This window comes from Salvelinus sp. IW2-2015, unplaced genomic scaffold (assembly GCF_002910315.2).
Source record: "Salvelinus sp. IW2-2015 unplaced genomic scaffold, ASM291031v2 Un_scaffold4242, whole genome shotgun sequence".
NCBI lineage: Eukaryota > Metazoa > Chordata > Actinopteri > Salmoniformes > Salmonidae > Salvelinus > Salvelinus sp. IW2-2015.
In genome coordinates, this window is record NW_019945513.1 from 1,192 (window position 1) to 13,938 (window position 12,747).

Consider the following 12,747-nt stretch of genomic DNA (forward strand, 5'->3'; position numbering starts at 1 on the left):
AGGTCAATCTTGTCATGCTACGACTGCCGGCTAATTGTGAATTAGAGAGAGAGGAGAGTTATTAACTTGCAGGCAGTGTGAAATGCAGAAAGACAACAGAAAAGGGTGAGTTAAGAGAGAAAGATGAGGGAGAAGTGAAACAGGAAGGACAAAGGAGTAGAGTGTCCCCCACCAAACAGGAGAGAGGATGAGGTTTAGAGGGGGGAGTATAAAGGGGAGAGAAAGAAGTATGGATGGGGGATGAGGCGTAGTGGGAAAGGAGAGGGGAGAGAAAGAAGGGTGGGGAGGGAGGAGGAGGGAGCGATAGAACAGAGCGAGAGAAAGGGAGAGAAAGAGAAGGGGTGGGAAGAGGTGAGGAGGGATTGAAGAGAGAGAGTGTAAAGGAGAGGGAAAGAGTGTGAGGTCAGGAATACGCTGAGTCATCCGACTGGTCTCATGATGATCGCTCAGCGTTTGTAACAATGGCTGCCCTTCATCAAACATCCACACACACATACACACACACACACACACACACACACACACACACACACACACACACACACACACAGTGCTATGGGACAGCGTCTTCACACCTCTGACTGAATGAGGCTTGTTGTGTGGAGCAATGACCCAGCTAGCACCTCTGTGTGTGGAATTGATCTCATCTCATTCACAGCCCTCGTGTTTGTCCCTTCTCTCTTTTTGTTGGTCTTTCAATTCAATTTCAATTTAAGGGCTTTATTGGCATGRGAAACATATGTTAATAAACAATAAAAATGAACAGTAARCATTACATTTCAAATGTYATTGTGTCTTTCTCTCTCTTCATCTACTACTCTCTCTTTCCGTGTGTATGGTATTCCCCTGGACTCTGTCCAAATACTCATATCTCTCTCCCTGTTGGTCCCTGGCCAACCAATCAGAASGCTTGATGGRTGTTCTAGAGCTCTGRCACCACAGGCACTGCCACACTAACCACCAAMAAACAGGAAGTGTCTGTGTGTGTTTCTTTGAGTGTCTGTTCTCACTTTCACTGTGACAGTTTGTGGATGAGTTGCAGATTTTCTTATACTGAGCTAAGCACTGCCTCCTCTTCTCGCGCTCTCTCTCAATTCAATTTCAATTGAAGGCCTTTATTGGCATGGGAAACATATGTTAACATTGCCAAAGCAAGTGAAGTAGATAATAAACAAAAGTGAAATAAACAACAAAAATGAACAGTAAACATTCCACTCACAGAAGTTCCAAAATAATAAAGACATTTCAAATGTCATATTATGTCTTTTCTCTCTCCCTCCTGTGTGCAGGTGTGTTCAGAGGGGGGTGGTTCTCGTGGCATGTCGACCACTAATAAGGGAAACAAGGCCTTGAAGGTGAGAACTGGCGCTGGAATGATGTGGACTTGCTTGTTTGAATCTCACACAGACAGAAATATATGATCATGTATCCAAGTAAGGTATTTTCTCTCTTACCTGCTACTGCAGAGGCGTCAAACTCATTCACGGGAGAGAAGCAACAAAAATGGTTTCTCTTCTCAGTTAAGATCTAGACAACCAGGTGAGGGAGTTCCTTTCTAATTAGTGCCTTAATATCATCAATCAAGTACAAGGGTGGAGCGAAAACTGGCAGACACAAGGACCTCCGCTGGAATGAGTTTGACAGTGTACTAGGCCTCTCCATGTCTTCTTCCTAACTCACCTCTCTCTCCTCCCCTCTCCTCCCTCCTCACACTCTCCTCCCCCTCTCCCCTCCCCTCTCCTCCTCTCCTCCCTCCCTCCCTTCCCCTCCTCCCTCCCTCCCCCCATCCCCCCTCAGGTGAGAGGGAGCCGGGGAGAATGGGACCACCCTGACAGATGATGAGCTGGTGACTATGCGTCCGGGAGCTCAACCAGCACCTCCGCGCCTCACCAAGGATGAGATCCTGCAGCTTAAACAGCGCCGGCGCACCCTGAAGAACCGTGGCTACGCCGCCAGCTGCCGGGTCAAACGGGTCACCCAGAGAGAGGAGCTGGAGAAGCAGAAGTCACAGCTTCAACAGGAAGTGGATAAGTTGGCGTCGGAGAACGCCAGCATGAGGTGGAGCTCGATCACCTGAGGTCAAGTACGAGGCTCTTACAGAGTTTTGCAAGGACTGTGGCGAGGAGCCGGGAGTGGGGTTAGGGGTCGGGGTCAGAGGGGAGGTGGTGGGGTTGGGTCGGTGATCGGCCACTCATACCGGGGAAAGTGGCGGCGACAGGTGTCATCACGATAGTGAAGTCGAAAACGGACGCGCGGTCTTAGTAGCGGGCTGGGTCAAGGAGGGATGAGAGGAAAAAGGGAGGGAAGGAGAGGAGGGAGGAAGGAATTAGGACTATTTAAAATGAAACCATTGGTTCAGTGCATCGTCATTGAGCACAGGACAGAATTTAATCAGGTGAGGTGGCCCCCCTTTGAGAAAATATCACGCCCTGGATAGTAATTACTGTGTTTCTACTGTTATTTTGTAACTGTTGTACACGAGGTCCAACGTTGTAATTTGATGTAATGTAGTTATGTTGTGTCATGGAACACTGTGAACTTCATCCGTGGCTGACGTTCGTTTTGGTATCATTCTATTTGGYCGTGTTTTCTCTGAAAACAATYWTTTTTTACCCAACGGGCTTCCGTACTCACAGGCACTTCCTTGTTTTGCAGAAACAGCTTGCAGAGCCATCAATTTATTTAATTTTTTATCATAAAAATGACAGAGAATTGTATTTTGTAACCGCTCATTGCACAAGAGAGACAAGATACTTTCAGAAAAGTGAGGATCTTCAGGAAGAGGTTGTTTWGGTTATTTTACATTTTTTTGGTACYGTTCACCCTTTTTTCTCCCCAATTGGTAGTTACAGTCTTGTCCCATCGCTGAAACTCCCGTACRGACTTGGGAGAGGCAAAGATTGAGAGCCATGCGTCCTCCGAAACATGACCCTGCCAAGAACCAGAAGCCAGCCRCACCAATGTGTCGTAGGAAACACAGTACAACTGCCGACCGAAGTCAGCRTGCATGCGCCCGGCCCACCACAAGGAGTCGCTAGAGCACGATGGGCCAATTGTGCRCCCTTGGTCTGTAATGACGCCACTCGGGAGGCCTAAAGAGGSTGTGTTTCATCACAGGTACCTGTGTGTTTACCTGTGCTTAATGTTATGCACTGACCAATTATCACCATATTMCCAATCTCCATACAGGCCAGAGGGGTCTAGGCATCTAATCGCCAAGTGTTGTCCTGTTCCTGTCTGTCTGGGAGTTGTGTACTATACTGTAGTATTAGCTATCGGGATTACATTGACTGACACGTGTTTATGTGACTAGGCAATTACTCCATTCACTGAAAGATCAACATTTTAGTCAAAAATGTATAGAATTTAAATATAGTCAATTTGAATGTTTTTCTAATTTATTGTTAGATTTTATTTTGTTTCGTTTTTTGGGAATGGCAATAACATACTAACGTTACTATGACTATGAGGTATTTTGTTGACATGGCCAATATTTCAACTGTCAAAATAATTATTTAAAAATAATTTTTATTTTCAGTTTTTAAATAGTGGACTGTTCAATCTGTTAGTTGGGTTTAATTCTCACAAGTTTTACCATAAAGTTATCAGTGTGAGTGACGTTACGTATTCTTCAAAGGATTCTTTGTCTACATATGGTCACATCTTGAATTTTATAAATTACATTGAGTATCTTTACATTATTTATAAWAGATCTTTAAAAAATAATCAAGGTAAAAAGTGTTTGATATCTCCTCTTTTTTGCAATTGTACCAAAAGTGGCTTAACTATTGAAGTTGATAGCTTTGTTTTTCTAGTGACTAGGCGCGTGTGGTTGTTATGGTGACCGTGAGGCTGGCGCGTGGTGGTGTGACGTTGTAATGTACAGTACGTGACGAGGTAATGATAATATTATTGTTCACTATGTTGTTGTTATGGATACGTGATGCTGTTTTAATTTAAAGCGGGTGATGTAATCGAAGGTACCTATGCTCAGCCCATATCCTTATGTAGTGGTGGTGGTTGTATTAATTGACAATGTTTATTAATACTTAATACACGTGTTATTAATGTGTTATAAACATGCATTACATAAATTACAAAGTCTCTCTGAATAGGAACTGTTTATTTAGCAACTCAAWAAAACGTCTAAATGTATAAAAACCTGAATATTCCAGATGAGTTCTCCAAACTGGGAGAATAAAGAGATTGKGTACAAGATACAGCGTATCCTAGGATACCCAAACTACTGCAAGGGCGTAAAGACTGGTATATGGGCCTACGATTACATCACCCGTGCTCTTTGAATAAGTTATATTTTTGTGACGTGATTTATATAATTATTTTATTTTCTCTGTATATAATTTATATGTATGGATATGTTTAATGCAGACTGCATTGCCGATGTTTTCCTTTGTTTGTTTATCCTATTCTGTAAATGCCAGGGAAGTAACACTGTTGTCTGCTATCTGTTTATATAGGGGCCGGGTCATAGAAATCCTCTCATTCAGGAATTATAGAATGCAAGTTTCCCGTACCTAGATGGCCCATTTCCATTCTACTGTTCAATATAATTCTGTGGGCCGGGTATGGTTTGGTCTGTCTAAAAGCAGGGTTTTCCCACAGACATGAAGTTTGTTGCAGCATTTTTTTGCCTGTCCAGTTTTACCCACGTAGGTTCTTTTGTTATTTGAGTACTTAGTTGAATTATCCGCAACTTCTAGAGTACAATTGATCAATTTCCACATGGTTTTATAATCACCCTTCTATTGCCGTTAACTAGTTATCAAACCTAGACAATATTGAATATGTTTTGCTTCATCTTCATAATAGGTTGGGGAAACCCTGCCATAGGCTTTAATGGAAGTTACTGCTGTGCAGTAGATGGGAATGCTCTGCTCTCTCTCTYTTCACACAGTAGCTAAATGGGCAGGAAAGGGGGGAGGAAGGTAGGAGGAAAGGGGGGTGTTAAAAGTACAAAAACTGTTAAAGCCACWGGAATGGTTGCACTGATAACCCATCTGCGGGTTTGATCAACCGAGAAAGTACAGAGTGCTGCAAATCTCGACTGAAAAGGTTTGATAAGAAAGAACCTTTTCTTATCTCTTTAACGTTGAAACTCACACATCTGGCATTTAGGTGTAGTACTGTATGTAGTGATATACATGTAAAAATCTATCTTGATTCTCTTTTAAATGGGCAAAAAATATATTGTTGACTGGTTCTGTGAAATTGTTTCTGATGGAGTTTTTGTCCTCGTAATCTCCCCCCCCCCCCCCCATTGCTTTTGTAACTTCTGATGTTGTTCTACTTTTGACTGTGGTAAGTCCTGTGGCGTTTTCAACATTCTCTGAGCAATGTGTTAAATGTTTTTGGAGAAACATTTTAATATATTCAAATTAGATAACGTAAAGCAAAAAGTGCCACCACCAAGTTATATTAGTTCAGTTTGTTTAGTCTTGATTGTTTTGTTGATTTGTTCTCCTCTCGTTGTCGAGCACACAATGAAGTTGTCGTGGTGACTGTTGTCAAGTGAACGTCTATATATGCAAAAACTGGGTGGGGCTTGAGGAAGGAGGCGGAGCTAGAACTGCTAGAGCTTGATGAGTAGTGATGTCGTGGTTGGTGGTCTAAAAGTTGTTGCCAGCTTAATAAACTGCAGGTACAGTGTGACTGAGGTCAATATCTTTTATACAAAGTGCTTATCTATATAACCCCCCCTCCCCTCCCCATAACACACCACATGTTGGGTCAACTGGTGAGCATATGACTATATGACTCAGGGGTGTTTCTGTCTATGCCTCCCAAATGACACCCTATTCCCTTCATAGGGCCCTGGTCAAAAGTAGTGCACTATAAAGGGAATTAGGTGTAATTTGGGACACAGTCTGTGTGTGTMTCCAAAGTATACAATGATCAGTGAAAAGCTATGAAAASAAGTAGTAGAGTTTGTGAATATGGGAATTATYAGTAAYAAATTACCTGGAAATGTAAAAAAATCKGTGTTTTGTAAAATGTTCTCTATGGGGTGTAATACATTATTATATCGAGTGTCACAGTACTTTGTATGGGGAAAYACCCTAAAGTGACAGTGAGTCCATTTCATTGTAAGTATTTATAAATTCATAACTAAATTATTGTACTTTTTTTGCTATTTGTAGATAAGTAATGCTGATGTATTGGTAACCATGGGAATTAACTGTTTTGTCATCGATCCTTTAATTTATTGATGTACATACTGTATTGTTTGTTGATAAACAGTTGACTTTATTTTGTATATGACCAATAAACAGAATTTGAAGAGGACAAACTGTATCTTCCCTATTGTTCCATAGTTATGTAGCCTGGGTCCAGATCACTTTGGGCTGTATAAGCCATGAGCCAGCAGACAGCCATGACAGGGACCATAGGAGTTGGCAAGACAACATAACACTAACATGTAAGTAGTGATATCCATAGAGTTATACAGCAACAAGAAGCCTTACCAATGGAGGAAGGATGGGTATTGCCGTGGAACGGATAGCTGATGATCCGTGGCGAGTCCATGGTGATTCCAGTGTCCGGTGTTGGTTCTTGTTGTTGTCGTTGCTATCCTTCCTTTTCAGTTCGTAAAGTCGGCGTTGTGTGAACTGTTCATATCTTCCATCTCTGTAACAAAACTATATGTTTCGTCATTCGTTTTTAGAGCACTGCATTATTTGATGATCACGAAATAACTATTGTTTTTTTTTAAACTTGTTGTTAGCTAATCTAGCTAGCAGCTAACGTTATCTAGAAAGTTAGCTAACGGTCAACTAATCATTCAACAAAATAGCGCCAACTTTATCAAACAACACAACGTTAAATATAATAGAATGCAAAGTTTACAAACAGTCGACAAAATATTGCTTAGTGAATGGCTTTAAAATAATACATTAAACGAATTTGCAAGAGAGATCATTTGTATGTTACATTTTACCCGCCTCCTCGAGAGACAAACTGGACAGTTTGGAGAAACTGTCAGGGGCTCTACAATTCACGTCATGGTTAACACACCAGGTGGATTTGGATCAGATTGAACACAATAATAACTCCAAGTCCAATTTTAAGTACGTCTATATGTCATGAGTTAACCTATATATTGTGTATATAATAAGTTGTTTTATCTTGAGATGACTGTTTTTGAAAGTGCTAGTTGGCAAACATGGCGAAATTGCTGAAACATACTCCGGTTCGTATTTTACAACTCTCCATATTTTGACAGACAACTAATCTTCTTCGTTATTTGCTACTGCCACCTAAGACGTTACTGGCTAAAGGTTGAGTAAACACAATATGGTTCATTATGCGAACAGTAATAAACAGTAGAAAAACTACATACAAGAGATCTTGATGTTTATTGGTAGCACGTCCATTGGACCGCTGTAATGAAATTACGAATCAGCAAAATAAATGCTGATCTTAGCAATTATGGTGATGATTCTACACTAAGGTATACGTCCACTGTAAATACATTTTATTTGTATTAGTTTGTTTCTATTCTATATAAATGTGCTGCATAAAGTATCTGTCCATGTAAGGTCGATGGGTCAACATTGCTATGCATAATGTTACCTATTTTTCTTTCGTAAACGGGAAGTCCATGGGTCTAAAACACAATGTCATGTTATAAATCATATTCAAGCGTTTCTCACGTAATTAAGAGGTCACAAATGGTCAGTGAGCAGTGAGAGGAGGATGGAGGGAGAGAAAATGGAGCCTGGTCAGATACATGTTGTGGATGGATAGTGTTGATAGAACTAGGGCAGACAGAGGATGGCCCCTTTTCATTATAATAGTGTACAACTTTTGCCAGAGCCCTATGCATCCTGGCGCCCTATTCTCTATATAGTGCACTACTTAGCACCTAGGAACATATCAATCCGTCACAGTATAGCGATAAACCACGTCTAGATCAGGCACTGAGGCCTCTGCCCTTTTGTACTAATATCTGGGCCAGAAATATGTCCACCACTGAGAGGTACTGGAATTAGGTCATCCTCCTCGCCACACTTTTAACTGGATTCCACTGGAAAGAGAAAATAAGGTGTTGTCTCTGTCCCAAATGGCACCCTATTCCCTATACAGTGCACTGCTTTTGACGAGTAGTGCACAAAAAAGAAGGGAATAGGGTGCCATTTGGGATGCCAACTTTGAAGTTGAAATAAATATGAACTGACCAGAAGAAACACCTTATCTCAGACATTCAGCAGACTACTGAATACTGTAATATAAAGCAACAGGATAGACTATAAAATGCACCTAGGACTTGAAAAAAGTCTTCAAATTGACTAAACTACAAAGACTTATTCAGGCATCATCATATAGTCACTTTATAGCCTATAGCCTGGTCCCAGATCAGTTTGTGCAGTCTTGCCAATCCTATGGTCCCTGTCAGGCTGTCTGCTGGCTCATGGCTTAACAGCCCAAAGTGATCTGGACCCAGGCTACATAACTATGGAACAATAGGGAAGATACAGTTTGTCCTCTTCAAATTCTGTTTATTGGTCATATACAAAATAAAGTCAACTGTTTATCAACAAACAAACAGTATGTACATCAATAAATTAAAGGATCGATGACAAAACAGTTAATTCCCATGGTTACCAATACATCAGCATTACTTATCTACAAATAGCAAAAAAAGTACAATATTGTTATGAATTTTATAAATACTTACAATGAAATGGACTCACTGTCACTTTAGGGTTTTCCCCATACAAAGTACTGTGACACTCGATATAATAATGTATTACACCCCATAGAGAACATTTTACAAAACACAGATTTTTTTACATTTCCAGGTAATTTTTACTGATAATTCCCATATTCACAAACTCTACTACTTGTTTTCATAGCTTTTCACTGATCATTGTATACTTTGGAGACACACACAGACTGTGTCCCAAATTACACCTAATTCCCTTTATAGTGCACTACTTTTGACAGGGCCCTATGAAGGGAATAGGGTGTCATTGGGAGGCATAGACAGAAACACCCCTGAGTCATATAGTCATAGCTCACCAGTTGCACCCAACATGTGGTGTATGGGGAGGGGGGGGTTATATAGATAACACTTTGTATAAAAGATATTGACCTCAGTCACACTGTACCTGCAGTTTATTAAGCTGACAACAACTTTAGACGACCAGCCACGACATCACTACCCATCAAGCTCTAGCAGTTCAGCTCGCCTCCTTCCTCAAGCCCCACCCAGTTTTTTCAATATAGACGTTCACTTGACAACAGTCACACGACAACATTCATGTGTGCTCGACAACGAGAGGAGAACAAATCAACAAAACAATCAAGACTAAACAAACTGAACTAATATAACTGGGTGGTGGCACTTTTTGCTTTACGTTATCTAATTTGATATATTAAATGTTTCTCCAAAAAACATTTAACACATTGCTACAGAATGTTGAAAACGCCACAGGACTTACCACAGTCAAAAGTAGAACAACATCAGAAGTTACAAAAGCAAGGGGGGGGGGGGGGGGGGGAGAGAATTACGAGGACCAAAAATCTCAATCAGAACAATTTCACAGATCACCAGTCAACAATATATTTTTTTGCCATTTAAAAGAGAATCAAGATAGATTTTATACATGTATATCACTACATACAGTACATACACCTAAATGCCAGATGTGTGAGTTTCAACGTTAAAAGAGATAAGAAAAGGGTTCTTTCTTATCAAACTTTTCAGTCGAGATTTGCAGCACTCTGTACTTTCTCGGTTGATCAAACCCGCAGATGGGTTTCAGTGCAACCATTCCTGTGGCTTTAACAGTTTTGTACTTTTAACACCCCCTTTCCTCCTACCTTCCTCCCCCCTTTCCTGCCCCATTTAGCTACTGTGTGAAAGAGAGAGAGAGCAGAGCATTCCCATCTACTGCACAGCAGTAACTTCCATTAAAAGCCTATGGCAGGGTTTCCCCAACCTATTATAAAGATGAAGCAAAACATATTCAATATTGTCTAGGTTTGATACTAGTTAACGGCAATAGAAGGGTGATTATAAAACCATGTGAAATTGATCATTTGTACTCTAGAAGTTGCGATAATTCAACTAAGTACTCAAATAAACAAAAGAACTACGTGGGTAAAACTGGACAGGCAAAAAATGCTGCAACCACACTTCATGTCTGTGGGAAAACCCTGCTTTTAGACAGACCAAACCATACCCGGCCCACAGAATTTATTTTGAACAGTAGAATGGAAAGGCCATCTCGGTAGGGAAACTTGCATTCTATAATTCTTGAATGAGGATTTTTATGACCCGGCCCTATATAAAACAGATAGCAGACAACAGTGTTACTCCCTGGCATTTACAGAATAGGATAAAAAACAAACGAAAACATGGCAATGCAGTCTGCATTAAACATATCCATACATATAAATTATATACAGAGAAAATAAAATAATTATATAAATCACGTCACAAAAATATAACTTATTCAAAGAGCACGGTGATGTAATCGTAGGCCCAATACCAGTCTTTACGCCCTTGCAGTAGTTTGGGTATCTAGGATACGCTGTATCTTGTACCCAACTCTCTTTATTCTCCCAGTTGTGGAGAACTCATCTGGAATATTCAGGTTTTTATACATTGCGTTTTTTTGAGTTGCTAAAATAAACAGTTCTATTCAGAGAGACTTTGTAATTATGTAATGCATGTTTATAACCACATTAATAACACGTGTATTAAGTATTAATAAACATTGTCAATTAATACACCACCACCACTACATAAGGATATGGGCTGAGCATAGGTACCTTCGATTACATCACCCGCTTTAAATTAAAACAGCATCACGTATCCATAACAACAATAGTGAACAATAATATTATCATTACTCGTCACGTACTGTACATTACAACGTCACACCACCACGCGCCGCCTCACGGTCACCATAACAACCACACGCGCCTAGTCACTGAAAAACAAAGCTATCAACTTCAATAGTTAAGCACTTTTGGTACAATTGCAAAAAAGAGGAGATATCAAACACTTTTTACCTTGATTATTTTTTAAAGATCTATTATAAATAATGTAAAGATACTCAAGTGTAATTTATAAAATTCAAGATGTGACCATATGTAGACAAAGAATCCTTTGAAGAATACGTAACGTCACTCACACTGATAACTTATGGTAAAACTTGTGAGAATTAAACCCAACAACAGATTGAACAGTCCACTATTTAAAAACTGAAAATAAAAATTATTTTTAATAATTATTTTGACAGTTGAAATATTGGCCATGTCAACAAAATACCTCATAGTCAATAGTAACGTTAGTATGTTATTGCCATTCCCAAAAAACGAAACAAAATAAAATCTACAATAAATTAGAAAAACATTCAAAATTGACTATATTTAATTCTATACATTTTTGACTAAAAGTTGATCTTTCAGTTAGTTTAATGGAGTAATTGCCTAGTCACATAAACACGTGTCAGTCAATGTAATCCCGATAGCTAATACTACAGTATAGTACACAACTCCCAGACAGACAGGAACAGGACAACACTTGGCGATAGATGCCTAGACCCCTCTGGCCTGTATGGAGATTGGATATGGTGATAATGGTCAGTGCATAACAATTAGCACAGGTAAACACACAGGTACCTGTGATGAAACACACCCTCTTTAGGCCTCCCGAGTGGCGTCATTACAGACCAAGGGTGCACATTGGCCATCGTGCTCTAGCGACTCCTTGTGGTGGGCCGGGCGCATGCACGCTGACTTCGGTCGGCAGTTGTACTGTGTTTCCTACGACACATTGTGTGGCTGGCTTCTGGTTCTTGGCAGGGTCATGTTTCGGAGGACGCATGGCTCTCAATCTTTGCCTCTCCCAAGTCGTACGGGAGTTTCAGCGATGGGACAAGACGTAACTACCAATTGGGGAGAAAAAAGGTGTGAACGGTACCAAAAAAATGTAAAATAACCTAAACAACCTCTTCCTGAAGATCCTCACTTTTCTGAAAGTATCTTGTCTCTCTTGTGCAATGAGCGGTTACAAAATACAATTCTCTGTCATTTTTATGATAAAAAATTAAATTAAATGATGGCTCTGCAAGCTGTTTCTGCAAAACAAGGAAGTGCCTGTGAGTACGGAAGCCCGTTGGGTAAAAAAATTGTTTTTCAGAGAAAACACGCCAAATTAGAATGATACCAAAACGAACGTCAGCCACGGATGAAGTTCACAGTGTTCCATGACACAACATAACTACATTACATCAAATTACAACGTTGGACCTCGTGTACAACAGTTACAAAATAACAGTAGAAACACAGTAATTACTATCCAGGGCGTGATATTTTCTCAAAGGGGGGCCACCTCACCTGATTAAATTCTGTCCTGTGCTCAATGACGATGCACTGACCAATGGTTTTCATTTTTAAATAGTCCTAATCTTCCTCATCCTCCTCTCCTTCCCTCCCTTTTTCTCTCATCCCTCCTTGACCCAGCCCGCTACTAAGACCGCGCGTCCGTTTTTCGACTTCACTATCGTGAGACACTCGTCGCCGCCACTTTCCCCGGTTGAGTGGCCCGATCACCGACCCAACCCCACCACCTCCCCTCGACCCCGACCCTAACCCCACTCCGGGGCTCTCGCCACAGTCCTTGCAAAACTCTGTAGAGCCTCGTATTGACCTCAGGTGATCGAGCTCCACCCTCATGCTGGCGTTCTCCGACGCCAACTTATCCACTTCTGTTGT

At 40.7% G+C, this 12,747-nt stretch overlaps 1 pseudogene; it reads left to right on the plus strand.

Annotated features, from left to right (window-relative positions):
* The first annotated feature begins 1,289 nt into the window (after window positions 1-1,289).
* On the plus strand, window positions 1,290-6,297 carry LOC112077058 (transcription factor MafG-like; annotated as a pseudogene).
* The last annotated feature ends 6,450 nt before the right edge of the window (window positions 6,298-12,747 follow it).